The following is a 20607-nucleotide window of genomic DNA, read 5'->3' on the forward strand; positions in this document are numbered from 1 at the left end:
AGTACATAGTTTCCAAATGGGTAAAACCCGTTCATTTACTGTTTCTTATATTTTAATTGTATTGTATATAATTAGAGAACGTGATTCACATGATTTCTGCTCTCTTAAATTACTTATGGCTTGATGCAGTTATATTTTTCTATTTAGAGAGAGTTGATACTTTCTTCAAAGACCTCTGTAAACAGAGTTAAAAATTCCAAAATCGTGCAATAAATTTAGATTTATTAAATGTACATATCTAATAATTAAGGCTATAAAACTCATTTTTCTTAAAGATTTAATATTTTATCTTAATCATATCCCCTTAAAATGTAAACAACATTTATAATATCTCATATTTTAAAAATCATAATTGATTTTTTAAATTCAAGTCTTTTGTGCAGAACACAAAACATACATAAATAAACTGTAAATTAATGCTAAAATTTATTTTAAATATAGCAACATAACTAGTTACATGTTAACACAAGTAGTTTAATCAAGTTAATAAACACTTGTGTTATGGTTCTTAATGATTATCCAGGAATTTTTGTCATCTTTACTTTATATAGTCCTAATGTTTAATATGTCACTTTGCTGTCTTACAACATTGTCAGCTAGATAATCAGACCTAAAAGAGAAAGACGACCTTCTTAGCCGATATAAATTCACAGAATCTTGATTTTCTACTGATTGATTCTTAATTTGGGTATAGGATTCAGCCATTTATGTAAAGGTGATTCAAAAGGAAACCACTGAACATCAAGTTAAGCTCTCTTTGATAAATAAACTTTATTTGATAAATCAATAATTTAAATTTTATTTTTGAGTTTATTTCCTTTTCTTTAGGCTTTAATTTTTTTCATTTTGTGTGTCTCAAAAATATTATATTTTACAGACTTGCCAAATACTACATAGTTCATGGCCCTTTAATTGGGATATACTTACCAAAACCATTTTCATTATTAAAAATGTACGTGTGTTTTATTATTTTCCTATTTTAATTCTAAGCTCATCTACAATATCCATCTCCTAGGATATGAAAAGTCAATTACTGGCTTCTCTGGGTGATACCTGGCCAATTTATCATCATAATACTCACTGAAAAATATTTTGTTGGATTATTAAGTGTTACACTGAGCTTCCTACTCATGATATATTTCCTTTATTTCCTAAGATACATTGACAAATAACACACTCATATTTCAAGCTTATGCAAGTTGTGGGTATTGGTGAAAGTTGTTTCAGAGGATTAAAAGATGGAAGTCTTGTCAAGTAGTAGCAAATACTTAGAAAAAAGTCATTTTCAATTTCCTGGAAGGCAGATATTATACCTAAAGGACTTGTACTCTAGGGAAGAAGTGAGAGAACAGTATGTTAGCATTGTGATTTTTTGTTGTTGTTTGCCGCATATAGCAAGGTTCAACAAAAAAGAAATAAGCTGCTTATAATAAAAAAAATTTTCAAGAATAGAGATGGAAAATTTCAGGATAAAAAGAAGCAATTAAAAAAAATTTGGCCGGGCGTGGTGGCTCAAGCCTGTAATCCCAGCACTTTGGGAGGCCAAGACGGGTGGATCACGAGGTCAGGAGATCGAGACCATCCTGGCTAACACGGTGAAACCCCGTCTCTACTAAAAAATACAAAAAACTAGCCGGGCGAGGTGGCGGGCGCCTGTAGTCCCAGCTACTTGGGAGGCTGAGGCAGGAGAATGGCATAAACCCGGGAGGCGGAGCTTGCAGTGAGCTGAGATCCCGCCGCAGCACTCCAGCCTGGGCGACAGAGCAAGACTCCGTCTCAAAAAAAAAATAAAAAAATAAAAATAAAAAATAAAAAAATCAAAAGAATATTGGGAAAAAATTGAGTAGTAAATACTGATTAAATCTGAGTTGTGGGGTGAGGTAAGAATTAAATAAAGAGTATGGCTCTTAAAACCTCCAAGTAAAATGAAGTGTCCCAAGTTAAGGGTAAAATTAAGAGTGAAGTGCCATCCAGGTGGATCACAAGGTGAGGAGATTGAGACCATCCTGGCTAACACGGTGAAACCCCGTCTCTACTAAAAATACAAAAAAATTAGCCGGGCTTGGTGGAGGGGGTGCCTGTAGTCCCAGCTACTCCGGAGGCTGAGGCAGGAGAATGGTGTGAACTCGGGAGGTGGAGCTTGCAGTGAGTGGAGATCGTGCCACTGCACTCCAGCCTAGGTGACAGAGTGAGACTCCCTCTCACCAAAAAAAAAAAAAAAAAAAAAGAGAGTGAAGTGCCATCAAATCCTTTTGGTTTGTTAAAATGACTTGAGGGAAAAAACAGAATATGACGGTTTGGAAGTGCATTCAACCCATTAGATTCAAGCTACATGTAATACATTTAACAAACAGCAGCATGGGAATGAGAAAGCAAAAATAAAAAGAAAATATGCAGTATATGAGAACTCTGTCTTAGCAGGAATTACGGGGTTGACCATAAGAACGTGAGAGTTCCGTTATCTCTTTGATACACTGATTTCCTTTCTTTTGGGTGTGTACCTAGCAGTGGGATTGCTGGATCATATGGTAGCTCTATTTTTAGTTTTTGAGGAACCCCCAAACTCTTCTTTGTAGTGATTGCACTAATTTACCTTCCACCAACTGTGTATGAGGGTTCCCTTTTTTCCACATCCTTGAAACCATTCATTATTGCCTGTCTTTTGGATAAAAGCTGTTTTCACTGGGGTGAGATGATAACTCATTTTAGTTTTGACTTGCATTTCTCTGATGATCAATATTGTTGAGCATCTTTTCATACACGTATTCGCTATTTGTATATCTTCTTTCAAGAAATGTCTATTCATACCTTTTGCCTATTTTTTAATCAGATAACTAGATTTTTTTTTTTTTTACTGTAGAGTCATTTGAGCTCCTTATATATTCTCATTATTACTCCCTTGTCAGATGGATAATTTGCCAATATTTCCTGCCATTCTGTGGGTTGTCTCTTCACTTTGTTGATTGTTTCCTTTGCTGTGCAACTTGATGTGATCCCAATGGCTTATTTTCGCTTTGGTTTTCTGTGCTTGTGGGATATTACTCGAGAAATCCTTGCCTAGTCCACAGTCCTGGAGAATTTCCCCAATATCTTCTTTCAGTAGTTTCATAGTTTGAAGTCTTAGATTTAAGTTTTGAATCTATTTTGATTTGATTTTGGTATATGTCAAGAGAGGAGCCTAGTTTTATTCTTCTGCATATGCATATCCTGTTGTCCCAGCACCATTTACAGAAGAGACTCTCTTTCCCCAGTGTATGTTCTTGGCCCCTTTGTGGAAAATGAGTTCACTGTAGTTGTATGGATTTGTTTCCAGGTTCTCTGTTCTGTTCCATTGGTCTATGTGTCTGTTCTTATGCGAGTACCATGCTGTTTTGGTTACTATAGCTATATAGTATTCTTTCACGTCAGGTAATGTGATTATTCCAGTTTTGTTCTTTTTGCTCAGGATGACTTTGGCTATTCTGGCCCTTTTGGTGGTTACATATAAATTTCATTATTATTATTTTTCTATTTCTATGAAAAACGTCATTGATATTTTGATAGAGATTGCATTAAATCTGTAGATTGCTTTGGGTAGTATGGACATTTTAACAATATTCTTTCTTTCAATCCCTGAACATGAAAGATATCTCCATTCTTTTGTGTCCTTGTCAGTTTCTTTCATCAGTTATTTATAGATTTCATTATAGAGATCTTTCACTTCTTTGGTTAAATCCTAGGCATTTTATTTTATTTCTAGCTATTGTAAAATAGATTACTTTCTCCATTTATTTTTCAGACTGTTCACTGTTGGCATGTAGAAAGATTACTGATTTTTGTATGCGGATTTTGTATCCTGTGACATTGCTGAATTTATCAGTTCCAATAGTGTTTTAGTGGAGTTTTTAGGTTTTTTTTGAAATTTAAGGTCATATCATCTGCACACAAGGATAATTTGACTTATTCCTTTCCCATTTGGATGGTCTTTCTTTCTTTCTCCTGTCTGATTGCTCTAGATAGGACCTCCACTACTATGTTGAATAACAGTGGTGAAAATGAACATTCTTGTCAAGTTCCAGATCTTATAGGAAACGCTTTCATATTTTCCTGATGCAGTAAGATACTAGCTGTGTGGGTGTGTTGTATATGGCTTTTATCGTGTTGAGGTATGTTTTTTCTCTGCCCAGTTTTTAAGGGTTTTCATCATAAAGGGACACTAAATTTTATCAAATGCTTTTCTGCATCAACTGAAATGATCACAAGGTTTTTGTCCTTTCTTCTGTTGATATTATGTATTACACTGATTGGTTTCTTTATGTTGGACCATCCTTGCATCACTCGGATAAATCTCACTTGGTCATGATAAATAATTATTTTAATGTGTTGGTGACATCAGTTTGATAGTATTTTGTTGGGTTTTTGCATCAAAGTTCATCAGGGATATTACCTGTAGTTTTGTTGTTTGTTTGTTTGTTTCATTGTTGTTGTTGTTTCTATGTGTCACTATCCGGTTCTGCTATGAGGGTAAAATTGGCCTCATAGAATCAGTTTGCAAGTATTCCATTCTCCTCTATTTCTCAGAATAGTTTGAGTAGGATTGCTCATAGTAAATTCAGCATTGACATTATTAGGTCCTGGGCTTTTCTTTGCTCAGAGACATTTTATTATGGATTCAATCTCATTACATGCTATTGGTCTGTTCAGGTTTTGGATTTCTTTAACGTTCAATCTTGGTCAGTCGTATGTGTCTAGGAATTTGTCCATTTCTTCTAGGTTTTCTAATTTTTTGGCATATAGTTGCTCATAGTAGCTTCTTATGATCCTTTGAATGTCTGTGGTATCAGTCGTAATGTTTTCTTTTTCATTTCTAATTTTATTATATAGATCTCCTCTTTTTTTCTTAGTCTCACTAAAATTTTGTCAGTTTTATCTTTTTAAAAAGCCAGCTTTTCATTTCAATTCTCTCTTGTAATTTTTATTTCAATTTCATTTATTTGTGTTCTAATATTTATTATTTATTTTCTTCTACTAATTTTGTCTCCAGTAGGCTCTTGCTTTTCTAGTTTTAAAGATACATTGTTAGTTTGTTAATTTGAAGTTTTTCTGCTTTTCTGAAATTGTGGTTATTTGCTATAAACTCTCTTCTTAGTACTGCTTTCATTGTATTCCATAGGTTGTGGTATATTTTGTTTCTATTTTCATCTGTTTCAAGAATTTTTTGTTTTCCATCTAAATTTCTTCATTGATCCACCAGCCATTTTGGAGCATATTGGTTAATTTCCATGTGTTTGTGTGGTTTCCAAAATTCCTCTTGTTATTGATTCCTAGTTTTGTTCCACTATGGTCAAGGAAGATGCTTGATAAAAATTTAAATTTGAAAAAATAATAATATATGCTTCCTGGATTAATATACGCTCTATCCTTGAGAATGATCCATGTGCTAAAAGCAGAATGTGTATTCTAGAGCCATTGGATGAAGAGCTCCGTAAGTATCTATCAGGTTCATTTGATCTATGGCAGGCCTCGCCAACCACCAGACATGGACATGTGCCAGTCCTTGGCCTGTTAAGAACAGGGCTGCACAGCAGAATGTGAGCAGTGACCTAGAAAGAGCAAGCATTACCACCTGAGCTCCACCTCCTGTCACATCAGCCATGGCATTAGATTCTCATAGGCATGCAAACCCTATTGTGAGCTGCACATGCAGGGGATATAGGTTGCATGCTCCTTATGAGAAGCTAACTAATACCTGATGATCTGAGGTGGAACAGTTTCACCCGGAAAGCATCTCCCCCATCCCAGGTCCATGGAAAAATTATCTTCCACAAAACTGGTCTCTGGTGCCAAAAAAGTTGGGAAGTGTTGGTCTATAGTGCAGATTAAGCCCAATGTTTCTTTGTTAAGTTTCCATCTGAGAGATCTATCCAGTGCTGAAAGTGGGGTGTCAAAGTCTCCAGCTGTTACTATAATTGTATTGGGATATGTCTCTCTCTTTAGCTCTTTAGCTCTAATACTATTTGCTTTATATATCTGGGTCCTCCAGTGTTGTGTGTGTGTGTGCTCCACAGTTGTTACATCCTCTTGCTGAATGGAGCCCTTTATCATTATATAATGACCTTCTTGGTCTGTTTTTATAGTTTTTGTCTTGAAATCTATTTTGTTTAATGTAACTGCTCTTTTTCAATTGTAATGGAATATCTTTTTCCATCCCTTTATTTTCATCTATGGGTGTCTTTATAGGTGAAGTATGTTCCTTGTAGCCCACAGATGTTGGGTCTTGCTTTTTATTTATTTATTTATTTATTTATTTATTTATTTATTTATTTATTTGAAACAGGGTCTCACTCTGTTGGCCAGGCTGGAGTGCAGTGGCATAAGCTCAGCTCACTGCAACCTCTGCGTCCCAGGCTCAAGCAATTCTCCTGCCTTAGCCTCTCAAGGAGCTGGGATTACAGGCATGTGCCACCACGCCCAGTTAATTTTTGTATTTTTAGTAGAGACAGGGATTCACCATGTTGGCCAGGCTTGTCACGAACTCCTGACCTCAGGTAATCCACCCGCCTCAGCCTCCCACAGTGCTGGTATTACAGGCGTGAGCCACCACGCTCTGCCAGCTCTTGCTTTTTTTAAAATCAATTCTACCATTAAATGTCTTTTGAGTTGAGAGTTTAGTCCATTTACATTCACTGTTATTATTGATAACTGTCGACTTACTCTTGCATTTTGTTATTTTTTTGTTTCTAGTTGTTTTGTGGTCTTCTCTTCTTCCTTCTTTCTTTTCTTTCTGTCTTCCTTTTAGTGAATGTAATTTTCTCTAGTATTTGTTTCATTTCTTGCCTTTTTTTGTGTGTGTATCTCTTGTATGTTTTTTGATCTGAGGTTACCATGAGTTTTGCAATAATATCTTATAATCCATTATTTTAAATTGATGTAAACTTATCACTGATTGCATAAACAAACAAGCCAAAAAAACTAATAAGAATCTTACAATTTAAATTTCAACCCCCCCCCCACCTTTAAACCATTTTTGTTCCCATTTGTATCTTATTGTATTGTCAATGTCTTGAAAAGTTGCGGTAGTTATTATTTTTGATAAGTTCATCTTATGGTCTTTCTACTCTAAATGAATAGTTTACACACCACAATTGCAGTGTTACACTATTCTGTGTTTTATTCTGTGTACTTACTATTACTAACGGATTTTGTACCCTCAGATGATTTCTTATTGCTCATTAATGCCCTTTTTTTTTTCAGATTGAAGAACTCCCTTCAGCCTCTTTTGAAGGACAGGTCTGGTATTGGTGAAATCCCCCAGCATCATTTCGTCTGGGAGTCTTTATTTCTCCTTCATATTTGAGGAATATTTTCACTGTATATACTATTCTGGGATAATTTGTTTTTTCATTCAGCAATTTAAATATGTCATGCCACTCTCTCTTGGCCTTTAAGGTTTCAACTGAAAATTCTGCTGCCAGACAAATTGGAGCTCCATTATTTGTTATTTGCTTATTTCCTCTTAATGCTTTTAGAATTCTTTCATTATCCTTGACCTTTAGAAATTTGATTGTTAAATGCCTTGGGAGGCCGACGTGGGTGGATCACTTGAGGTCAGGAGCTCGAGACCAGCCTGGCCAACGTGACGAAACCTGATCTCTTAAAAATACAAAAATTATCCGAGTGTATTGGTGTGTGCTTGTAGTCCCAGCTAGCATGAGAATCACTTGAACCTGCGAGGCAGAGGTTGCAGTGAGCCCAGATTGTGCCACTGCACTCCAGTCTACACAACAGAGTGAGACTCTGTCTCAATAAATAAATAAATAAATAAATAAATAAATAAATAAATAAACTTTAGGGGTAGTCTTCTTTGGATTAAATCTGCTTGGTGTTCTATAATCATCTCGTTCTTAAATGCTCATATCGCTTTCTATTTGGGAAGTTCTCTGTTATTATCCCTTTGAATAAACTTTGTACCGTTATCTCTTTCTCTACCTCCTCTTTAAGGATAATAACTTAAACTTGCCCTTTCGAGGCTATTTTCCGGATCTTGTAGGTGTGCCTCATTCTTTTTTATTCTTTTAACTTTTGTCTCCTCTGACTGTATATTTTCAAGGAGATTGTCTTCAGGCTTACTAATTATTTCTTCTGCTTGATCAACTCTACAGACTCTATTGCATCCTTCAGTATGTCTATGGCATTTTTCAACAGCAGAATTTCTGCTTGATTCTTTTTAATCATTTCAATCTCTTTGTGAAACTTATCTAATCAAATTCTGAATTCAGTTTCTGTGTTATCTTGAATTTCATTGAGTTTCCTTATCATAGCTATTTTGAATTTCTGTCTGAAAGGTCACATAACTCTGTCTCCCCAGGATTGGTCCCTGGTGCCTTATTTAGTTCTTTAATGAGGTCATGTTTTCCTGGATGATCTTGATACTTGTGGATGAAGAAAAGAGAGACAAGAGTAGAGGACTTTGTCTTGCAACTTGGATTCCAGTTCAGCCACAGTAGGACAGGGAACCAGGCAGAGTCCTGATGCCCCTATTCCAGGGTCCAGATCCCAAATAACATTTCTAGACATACCCTGCGCTATAAGGGGACCTGCTGCTTGAAGGGAAGAGCCCAGTGCTGGCAGGATTTATCATCTGTTGACTAAAGAGCCCCTGAGTCCTGAATAATTAGCAAAGTACCTGGGCAGTACTTGCCGTGGACCTTGGGTGAGACTCAGAGATGTGCTGGCTTCAGGTGTAGCCCAACAAAAATCCCATCAGTGGTAGCTATGGGCGAGGACTCTTGCTTGAGAAAAGGGGAGGGAAAAGTAAAGGTAACTTTGTCCTGCAGCTTGCAGCTTAGGTACCAGCTCAGTCACAGTGTGATAAGGCATCAAGTGAGCTCTTGGTGTGGTCCCTGACTCAAGGCCATGGTTCTTGGGTGACATTTGTGGACCTATCCTGAGCCAGAGGGGAGCCCAATCCCCTAAAGAGAGTTCCAGGGCTGGTAGCATTCACTACCAAATGACTGAAGCACACTTGAGTCTTGAGTGAACATCAGTGGTAGACAGGCAGTACTCATCACAGGCCTGGGGTGCTTGGGATTGGGGAAGGGGTGGCACAAGCACTCCCTTGGCAACCCTGGCTAGGATCTTATTAGGTTGCATGCCCCCCAACTTCACTGGCTCTGAGCCCATTATAACACCAGGACTTGCCCAGAAATTGTAGTCCTTGTGGCCTAGACTCACAATCACTGTGCTCTCAGTTCTCCACGTGCACAGATTATCTTTCTGCAATGTGTTGGCCACTGCTGTGGGATGGGAAAGGGGAGGCACTGGCAATTCAGGACTGGCTTTTCTGTCCTCCTCAGTGCCACTTTCAGTGATATGAAGTTAAAACTAGACACTGTGATCACTCAATTGATTTTAGTTTCTTATGAAAGTGCTTTTTTTGTGTAGGTAATTGTTTAATTTGGTGTTCCTACAGACAGGATGATAGGTGGAGACTTCTAGTTGGCCCTCTTGTTCCACCTCCACTTCCTCAGCTTTTATTTTAGATTTAGGGGTACATGTGCAGGTTTGTTTCATGACTATATTTCATGAAGTTGAGGCTTGGAGTATAAACGATTCCATTACCCAGAAAGTGAGCACAATACCCAGTAAGTAGTTTTTCAGCACTTGCTTGCTTCTCTCTGTCTTTTCTGTAGTAGTCTCCAATGTCTATTGATCTCATTTTAAAGTTCATGTGTACTCAGTATTTACCTCTCACTTATAAGTGAGAACATGTGGTATTTGGTTTGTTGTTCATATGTTAATTTATTTAGGATAATGAACTCTAGCTATATTCATGTTGTTGCAAAGGACATTATTTAGTTCCTTTTTATGGCTGTGTGGTATTCTATGATATATATGTACCACATTTTACTTATCCAGTCCACCATTGATAGGCACCTAGGTTGATTATGTGTCATTGTAATTGTGAACAGTGCTGCAATGAACATGACTACATGTGTCTTTTTGCTAGAATGGCATCTGGCTACTATTTTATATTTTCTATTTAACTTTTTTTGTTTATTTGTTTTTATTACCTTCAAATTTAGTATTTTTCCTTTTCATGTTCAATGTGTATTCAGTGCTTTGCATTTCAAAATTAAATAAAATATCTGAAATAGCAGTTATTTTATTAAAATCACATCATATATGATAATTTTATCTGTTAATTTGAACAATATAAATGAACAAATTTGTAAAACTATTACATACTATACCAATATATTTTTTCTTAGTCATAGTAGTCTTTGTGGCATCCACAAATGAAAATTCTGAGTTCCTGAAATCTTGAACATTTCCAAGAAATGCCTGTCTTTAGGACTGGCTTTAGGCCAGCTCTAAGGAAATGAGTTTTGAGCCCATGGGATATTCTCCCTGATAAAAATGTCTTTGTATGCCTGACGACTTTGCCCATGTTATTCAACTTGATCAGATAATTTATGCTAACCATGTAATCTATGGTGAACTCTTGTGTTTGTATGCCTCAGGCCATGGGCCAAACACGACTGACCTGCAATAAAAACTCTGAACATCAAAGCTCACCTGGGGTTTTATCGTTGGTAACATTTCACATATGTTGTCATATACCATTGCTGGGAGAATTAAGTGCATTTGTGTAACTTCAATGGAAAGGACAGGTAGAAGCTTGTACATGGTTACTCTTGGACTTCACCTCATGCACTTTTCCCTTTGCTGATTTTAATCTGTATCTTTTTTCTGAAATAAACTATAACTATGTGTATAACAACTTCTGAGTCTTGTGAGTTCTTCCAATGGCTGGAGACTAAGAGTAGTCTGAGAGACCCACCACAGCACCTTAATTAATCATATTATTGCACAAAAAGCCATCTCTAATCATTATATAAAAATTTTTAAATTGTATCTTTCTTTTGTTGTTGTTGTTGTTTTTGTTTTGTTTTGTTTTATATGGAGTTTCTCTCTTGTTGCCCAGGCTGGAGTGCAATGGTGCAATCTCAGCTCACTGCAACCTCTGCCTCCCATATTCAAGCAATTCTCGTGCCTCAGCCTACTGAGTAGCTGGGATTACAGGTGCCAGCCACCACCCCTGGATAATTTTTTGTATTTCTAGTAAAGACTGGGTTTCACCATGTTGGCCAGGCTGGTCTCGAACTTCTGACCTCAGGTGATCCACCCACCTCAGCTTAAAAGTTCTGGGATTACAGGTGTGGGCCACTGTACCCAGCCAAAATTGCATCTTTCTTTTATTTACAAGTCTTCACACTATATGTGTCAGTCCTCCACTAGGGTAATCCAAGATGTTTTTTTTTTTTTTTTTTTACCCACCAACCTCTTCCTTCACTGTTTGTCCTCAGTGCATACCATGCTGCCATCATCTAATTAACCATGTCTTTTCTCACATTGAATCCAACAAAGTTGGGTTAAAGTTTTACTCCCAAACTCTTTTAAAACAGGAAACAAAATTCCTTGAGTATCTTTATGCACAGATATTATATTCCTAATATTTCTGTCACTTATTTTCCACTAGAGGTATGGCTTATTTTACTTATAAATCATCCACTCATTAGGCAAACATTTGCTGAACTCTTAATACATGATTACTATGATCAATACATGCTGCTAAGTAAATCAAACACAGATTTTCACTTTGAGAAGCTTAAAATATAAATGAAAAATTTTTAACTTTTACTTTAAGTTCAGAGGTACACATGCAGGTTTGTTATATAGGTAGACTTGTGTCATGGGAATTTGTTGTACAGGTATTTCATCACCCAGGTATCATAAAAAACAATGGGGAAATGGCTCCCTATTCAGTAAATGGTGCTGGGAAAACTGGCTAGCCATATGCAGAAGATTAAAATTCAATCCCTTCTTTACACCATATACAAATATTAACTCAAGATAGGTTATAGACTTAAGCGTAAAACTAAAACTACAACAATCCTTTAAGACAACCCAGGCAATACCATTCAGGACATAGGCACAGGCAAAGATTCCACGATGAAGACACCAAAAGCGATTACAATACAAGCAAAATTGCAATACAAGCAAAATTGCAATACAAGCAAAAGTTAACAAATAAGATCTAATTAAAGATCTTCTGCACAGCAAAAGAAACTATCAACAGAGTAAATAGACAACCTACAGAATGGAAGAAACGTTTTACAGACTATGCATATGACAAAGGTCTAGTATCCAGCATCTATAAGTAACTTAAACAAATTTATAAGAAAAATAAATGAAGGTCTCCAGCGCCTTCTCCCTCCTGTGCAAAATGGCAACTCTTAAGGAAAAACTCATTGCACCAGTTGCGGAAGAAGAGGCAACAGTCCCAAACAATAAGATCACTGTAGTGGGTGTTGGACAAGTTGGTATGGTGTGTGCTATCAGCATTCTGGGAAAGTCTCTGGCTGATGAACTTGCTCTTGTGGATGTTTTGGAAGATAAGCTTAAAGGAGAAATGATGGATCTGCAGCATGGGAGCTTATTTCTTTAGACGCCTAAAATTGTGGCAGATAAAGATTATTCTGTGACTGCCATTTCTAAGATTGTATTGGTAACGGCAGGAGTCCATCAGCAAGAAGGGGAGAGTCGGCTCAATTTGGTGCAGAGAAATGTTAATGTCTTCAAATTCATTATTCCTCAGATCGTCAAGTACAGTCCTGATTGCATCATAATTGTGGTTTCCAACCCAGTGGACATTCTTACATATGTCACCTGGAAACTAAGTGGATTACCCAAACACCGCGTGATGGAAGTGGATGTAATCTGGATTCTGCTAGATTTCGCTACCTTATGGCTAAAAAACTTGGCATTCATCCCAGCAGCTGCCATGGATGGATTTCGGGGGAACATGGCAACTCAAGTGTGGCTGTGTGGAGTGGTGTGAATGTGGTAGGTGTTTGTCTCCAGGAACTGAATCCAGAAATGGGAACTGACAATGATAGTGAAAATTGGAAGGAAGTGCATAAGATGGTGGTTGAAAGTGCCTATGAAGTCATCAAGCTAAAAGGATATACCAACTGGGCTATTGGATTAAGTGTGGCTGATCTTGTTGAATCCATGTTGAAAAATCTATCCAGGATTCATCCTGTGTCAACAATGGTAAAGGGGATGTATGGCATCGAGAATGAAGTCTTCCTGAGCCTTCCGTGTATCCTCAATGCCTGAGGATTAACCAGCGTTATCAACCAGAAGCTAAAGGATGATGAAGTTGCTCAGCTCAAGAAAAGTGCAGATACCCTGTGGGACATCCAGAAGGACCTAAAAGACCTGTGACTACTGGGCTCTAGGCTATAGAAATTTAAAAACTACAATGTTATTAACTCTGAGCCTTTAGTTTACATCTGTGTACATGGATCACAGTTTGCTTTGATCTTCTTCAATATGTGAATTTGGGCTCATAGAATCAAAGCCTATGCTTGGTTTAATGCTTGCAATATGAGCTCTTGAACAAATAAAATTAACCATTGTAGTGTGCTTCTAAAAAAAAAAAAAGAAGAAAAATAAATGAATAGTAGTAATAGTAGTAGATGAATAATGAGAAAAAAGAGATACGTGAGATACTTAAAGACATTACTTTCATTCAACAATAATTTAGGGGTTTTGTTGGTTTTCAAGTTTTGTGTGTCTTCACATCTGTGTTTTCTAACTTAAATTTTAAATTCTTAGATGGTAAAATTGTGCCTGCCCAAATAAGCTGGCATCATGCCTAATACAGTAAAATACATAGATAACAAATAGTTAAAACACACACACACAGTTATTTTAAGGTGTTTTATAAGTGACTTGTTTTGAACACTTTTAAAAAAATCAATGTTAATAAAAACTGCATGTTACTATAAGTAGCATTATTAAAGATTATTCATTTACCATTGGCTTTGTCAGAGGTGTTTGAACAAGAGCAACTTCATCTTGAATAGGGGCTGGGTAAAATGAGGCTGAGACCTACTGGGCTGCATTCCCAGAAGGTTTGACATTTTAAATCACAGGAAGATATAGGAGGTCAAGGTTGGCAAAATAATACAGGTCATAATGACTTTGCTGATAAAACTGGTTGCAGTAAAGAAACTGACCAAAACTCACCAAAACCAAGATGGCAATTAGAGTGACCACAGGTGGTCCACATGGCCCATTATATGTTAGTTATAATACATTAGCATGCAAAAAAAAAAAAAAAGAAAACAGAAAAAAAAAAACACTACTACCAGCGCCATGACAGTTTACAAATGCCTTGGCAATTTCAGGAAGTTACCATATATGGTCTAAAAAGGGGAGGAACCCTCAGTTCTGGGAAATGCCCACACTTTTCCCAGAGAACTTATGAATAATCTACCCCTTGTTTAGCATATAATCAAGAAATAACCATAAAAATGTCCAATCATGCTTCTGCTCTGCCTATGGACTAGCCATTCTTTTATTCCTTTACTTTCTCAGTAGACTTGCTTTCATTTTATTCTGTGGTCTCGCCCCAAATCCTTTCTTGTACAAGATCCAAGAACCCTTTCCTGGGGTCTAGGTCAGGACTGTTTTCCAATAACAGCTTCACGGAACTGTTTACGTTTTCAACTTTCCTTCTGTGTTTTAATTATAAATTTTAATATTGGTTATAATACTGCTATAAATGTATTCATTAGAAATACTAAGGAGTATAATTTCACAGTAGTAAATAAATCTATTAACTTACTTTGTAAAGTGGTAAAGGAACAATTAAGCTTATTGAATAGAGAATCTTAATATTCAACATCTTGATTCAATTATTTTGCTTGCTCATTTAAATTTGTTTGTTTTATAAAATCATGTAAGAATTTGTGACTCTAGCTAGTGCCTGAGGTTTATATTATTCAGTTAAAATTTATGGTAGTTGTATCTTTGACTATTCATTTTTTCAAATGATTATCTATAACTTCTGAGTCATAAATTTACTTACTGAACTATATTTTAAAAAAATTATTTACATGTATTATTTGTGAGCTCTCAAACATTTTGTCATTTTGTAACAACTTGAAAATTCTTACATCTATTTAGAGTTCTTAGCTAAAAGTGAAAAGTGGCAGTCTTAAAGTCAAAAAGTAGTTTGCTGTGTAGACTAAGAATAGAGTATAGCACTACAAGATTTCAACTTGTAGGACAAATTACTAAATACAAAAACAAAATTTCACATGTATTATATCTAATGAATATAATATCATTAATATCAACAGAAAACATACCATAATCAACAAAAAAGCTATAAGCCACATGCTTAGAAAAAGTGTTATACTGGATTTCAAGTATAATTGAAAGAGATTGTTTAGCATTGACCTAAGCATGGTGGTATTTACCTGTAGTCATAGCTACTTAGAAGGCTAAGGTGGGAGGATCACTTGAGACCAGGAGTTTGAGATTACAGTGAGCTATGATCATGGAGCGATGATGTTTATAGCTGCTCATGTGTGTCCACATTTGAAGACTATCATTTCAATTAATTATATATTTTTTATTTTACTAATTATTTTATTGTCCTGATAATACTATCGAGTCCAAATTGAATACACAAATAAGTTCAGAGAAAAAAAATACGGTTTTTTAAATTTTTTAAGTGTATTTTTCCCATTGAAAACCTTTCCTAGAGCCCTAGAGCTGTAAATATTTCACTAAAATATGCCCAATTTCAAGAAAAATATTGTGAATTACTTGTACTTGGAAAAATTTGAGATCTCTCCTTTTCGTTGCTGTCTCTGCACTAAAGCATTTTAAATGACGTGCTTTAGTGATTAGTTTTAAAGCCAGACATACACATTTGTGGATGCTGTGACAGTAAAACCATGCAGAGAAACTGAGCCTTTGGCCCTGACTATTTCACTTCATTACCCATCAAATTTGAGACTTCTTCCAGAAAAACAAGAAGAAAATTTAAATCAAATTGATTTATAATAATGAAAAATGACCCTTTTTTCCCCTTAAACATTTAATACTAATATTTGAAAGGAAAAGGTGGAGGCATACGAGGGTTTTGATTTGCTGAGAGATAATGGTTTTTTGCATTCCTTTTGAAAGCAGGGAAAATATATGGGTCATTTGCTTTTACTGATTTAGATTAGCAGGTGTATGTCTTTTACCAACTCCACACTTTGGATGACGGCCATGGATCATGCCATTAATGCATTTAGCTGCCCCCAGTACACAGATTTATCTGATTATTGTAAGCATCTTGAGGCCTGAGTTTGCACCCAGAAGTGCTGGTATACTTATAAAAAAGAAAAAAGAAACACACAATTTGCCTCCACATTGTGAAACACAGTCAATTTTGAATTAAGTTGCTTTATTCAGGGTTGCATATTGATTTGAAGATTCACTTCATTGTTTCTGCTGCTGTGGTTGTAACCCAATGATTACACTGAACTATCTGAATACAAAAGTCACTGGGTAGAAACCATATTAATTTCATTATTACCCACAAACTTTTGCTTTTAATTAACTGTTCATCTATTTATTCAGCAAAAGCTTGTAAGCACATACCATATGCCAGAAATGGTTAAAGGGAGAAATCTACAACAAAAAGCAGATACGACATAATTTCTTCTCTCAAAAGCTTTTCAGTAGGAAGAAGGTGAATTTAAATGAAAATCATAAATGCTTGCATGTATTATAATAGATAGAAGTGTGTTGATACACAAAATGGGCACCTAAAACAGGCCATGGTGATTTATATTTCCAGTTTCTAAAAGGTTTTTTTAAAAGAATGTATTCTTAACTGTAAATAAGTTTTTTCCAAAAACTGTAGTATATATGTTTTAATTTTAAAATCATGGGCAGGTCGGGGGCTGTGGCTCACGACTGTAATCCCAGCACTTTGGGAGGCCAAGGCGGGTGGATCACAAGGTCAGGACTTCAAGACCAGCCTGGTCAATATGGTGCAACTCTCTCTCTACTAAAAATACAAAAATTAGCTGGGCATGGTGGTGGGCTCCTGTAGTCCCAGCTACTCGAGAAGCTGGGGCAGGAGAATTGCTTGAACCTGGGAGGTGGAGGTTGTAGAAAGCCAAGATCGTGCCACTGTACTCTAACCTGGGCGAAAGAGCAAGACTCCATCAAAACAAACAAACACAGAAACAAACTAAAAAAATCATTTATATACTTGTCAAACTTTCATCTAACTTCTTCACATACTACCCTATATTTAAGAGTTTGAAAAATTAAATAATTGTCTTTACAAGAGCCTACAGGTTTTTCTTCACTTACTCTCTGTTTTTCCTCTGCCAGTCCTGAGGAAGATTGACATGCTTGCCGCCTGCATAAAGAGTCCTACTTGGTGAAAATCCAAGTTTTGTTGGAGGCTCCTCCTGTGAGACATGCAGAAAAAACAGTACATGTGTAGATGGTAGACTTGGAGGGGCAAGCAGAAAGTATCCAACACTTCTTGCATAAAGAAAACAAAATGTATGTTTTTCAATTTTTGGCCATGTATTTACTTACTGCTTCCTAATTTCAACTTGCTCCTTTAGCTGTGCACTGCACAGAAATGCTTCTTCAAAAATAATCAAACAGAATTGTTTCTGAGTTTCCAGAAAGAGTATTTTCTCCCAGCTATTATAAATATGATACTTCATGCCAATTTGCCAGGCACCGAGAAAATACCTATCTTTTATTGTTTGTTGGTGCGGGCTGCAAAGAGAAAAATTTTGCAAATGGCATCTGACTGTGTTACTAATTTCTGCTGCTAGGAATTTATATCTTTGTTTCATGAAGCATTTGAACTTTGTTCTTTTGTCCTAAGGCAAATTCATCAAACTGCATATAACATTACAAATGAAACAAAAAAAGAGTAGAAAATATCTTGGAGCACCATTTTTTGGCTGTGATTTACATAACAACTCAGATATTAAAATTAGCAAAAAAGTAAAAAGAAAAATAAGCCAAATGCTTTACTAGGAGCATTGATTAATAAGTACTATCATTCTATTACTATATGGTAATTACATGTCTACAGTGATAGTCCCCTGTAAAATTCAAATTTCTGTAAAAGGGATTCCAGAATTCTCTGAAGTATTTTCTAATGGCCCACCCTATTTCATTCCCACTTGGTCAGAAAATATTAACTGAGTTGATGCTATGCAGGAAGCTCTGTGATAGGCTCTGCCTACATAGCAATGAATTACTTCATGGTAGATAAATGAATGAAAAGGCATTTTTAGAACAGTGTAATGGAGTCAAGCACGGGATACTATGGGAATTTAAAGGATGGTTATGTAGTCCAGCCTTGGGGACATAAACAGGTCAGTGATATATCAAACTTGAGTTGAGATTGAAGAAAGGAATTATCCAGGCAAAGAAGACAACTTGAGGGTAAAGATGTCTAATCATAAACAGATATGCAGGAGTTGTATGGTGAATTTAAACATACCTAGTGGTAGCATGATCATGAAGAGCTTCCATTTATGATCAAATTAAAATTTTATTAACAAAGATGTAGTCTCATAAAAGAATTTTAATTTGAAATAATATGATTTGCATTTTTGAATTGTTAATCTAGAAGTTCTTGTTAAAATGAATTCAATGTGAAGGAGTTTATGTCACTTTCCCTCCTTCAATGTCATCCTGCTCTTTTCTGACTTCTGTTTTCATCAAAATCTCCACCTTTTAAGTCATAATGCATAATTTCTTCCCACTTCCTTTGCTGTCAAGGAAATGTTCTCATTTTGCACTTTTGCATATGGAGGGTGACTGCTAGCTGTGCTAGATATATGATATACCCTAATTCCCCAGTCTCTTTTCATCATTCCTTCCTACTAAATCAATTAGAATGACAGGGTAATAGAACTCTCTTTGTATCTATTTTTACATTTATGTTCAATATTGTTTGTTCCCCTATGGGCAATGTCCCCCCGTTTGTTTTAAGATAAAATGATTTTAAGTTGTGCCTCAGTGCTGACACTCTGTATTGCTGGTGTTCATTAGAAACTGGTATCATAAGTTGTTTCAAAATGTGACAGTGCATTAAAGATTTATCAAACGTTAAACCAATCCTATATGGGTCTGCTCCTGGTTTGTCCCAGGAGCCTGTACATACAGAAAGAGTTAAAAAGACAATCTCATGTCCTTGCTAAATAAATATGCTTTAGGGTTCAAGAAGCAGTTTACTAAGTTAAATAAGTGCAAACAATCAATAGAGAAATGCAAAAGTTAACTAAGCAAACTTGAAAGTGTAGAGGGATTTCTTGGAAGCAATTGGAGAAGAAGGGCAAGAAATAGCTACAGATCACCTGGAAGATTTGACCAGTCTGTAACTTGTCTAAGACTGTAACCTATCTAACCCATATCTGATAGCTAGAAGTAGAGGATCGAAGCCTCCAGCTCATAGGTTAGGGACTGCAGTGAAAAAGTCAGGAGATTCTAGCTGAAGTACAATCAAACTCTCTGATTATATGGAGGAACCCAGCAATAATCAAAACGTTGAATTCATCCAGGGTATCCTTTACTGTGCAGTCATACCTGCTTCCTTTTCCATCAAAGGAGTCCTCAAACTTGCACAATTCTATACACAAAAAAACTTAACCTTGCAACAAAAGAGCATAGGCTCTACACTGTTACATGTTGTTAGAACATTATTCTCAATTTAAGCTTTACATTTTTAGTCATCTCTAACCCATTGAATAAATATGTATATGAATCCTTTTCCTTGAGCAAATGTCTCCTTGTATTTTTTCTTTCTAATTCAAGGAGAATTACTGACAAAAGCAAGTCATATTTTCTTGTCTTAGACATTTGCCCAGCGGGTTCTGTTTTACAAGTTTTATTTCTGTTAACAGTTTTTGTGGAATTTCAACTATGTTCCAATTATAAAGCACTTTGCATAAGAGCCTTAGAGCCCCTCCTTATTAGCATGCGATTAGGCTCTAAAATATGTGTTAGTAATGTTAAGTGGGAGCTTCAGCTATAAATTCCACAGCGAAGTTATCTGAAACCAGGTACAATTAAACTGCTTTTGGAGACAACATCCTACATGACATGAAATGTAACCAAAAACGAATAAATAAATACTAAGAGAACTAATCACTGTCGTTTATGAACTGACAGTTTTTACTGTTTATCTGCATGCATTATGAATAGAAAAACTAATTTTCTTTCTTTTTTGTATATAAATAATTCAACCAGCAGAAATTCTACTAAAGATGCTGAACACACACACACACACTCTCACACACACACACACACACACTCATGTTGAATGAATTGTCCTAAATTTGAATTAAGACCGTGAGCAAGTTGATCTCTTTGGAAATTTGAGCCATTCTTAGAAATTGGTTCCAGGTTGAATATTGTAAAACCAAATTTCAAAAAATCTGGTAATTTTTCTACCAGGAAACACTGGTTTCCTTTTTAAGCTTGATCATTTTTTTCTGTAGACATACCCCTTTGGGCCATCTGATCATCTTTCTTTCCCTCTTAGCATTTCTACTCCATTTAAGTAAAGGCAGATGAAGAAACATACCACTACAACTTCACCTGCAATACAAAGGATGGATAAACTTCTGTTTTATTTCTTGCATATCAAATCAATATTTGGAGTCCTAATCATTTTAAGAATTCTCCTGTGATTCACTCCTGCTTTCTCTTCATCTTGCATGTGTG

General features: G+C 35.9%; 1 pseudogene across 1 annotated transcript; it reads left to right on the forward strand.

Moving 5' to 3' along the window:
• The first annotated feature begins 12244 nt into the window (after window positions 1-12244).
• On the forward strand, window positions 12245-13473 carry LOC112620752 (annotated as a pseudogene). Its single transcript, XR_003118583.1, has one exon. The product of XR_003118583.1 is annotated as an L-lactate dehydrogenase B chain pseudogene (transcript).
• The last annotated feature ends 7134 nt before the right edge of the window (window positions 13474-20607 follow it).

The sequence above is a fragment of the Theropithecus gelada genome, chromosome 3 (genome assembly GCF_003255815.1).
Source record: "Theropithecus gelada isolate Dixy chromosome 3, Tgel_1.0, whole genome shotgun sequence".
Lineage (NCBI taxonomy): Eukaryota > Metazoa > Chordata > Mammalia > Primates > Cercopithecidae > Theropithecus > Theropithecus gelada.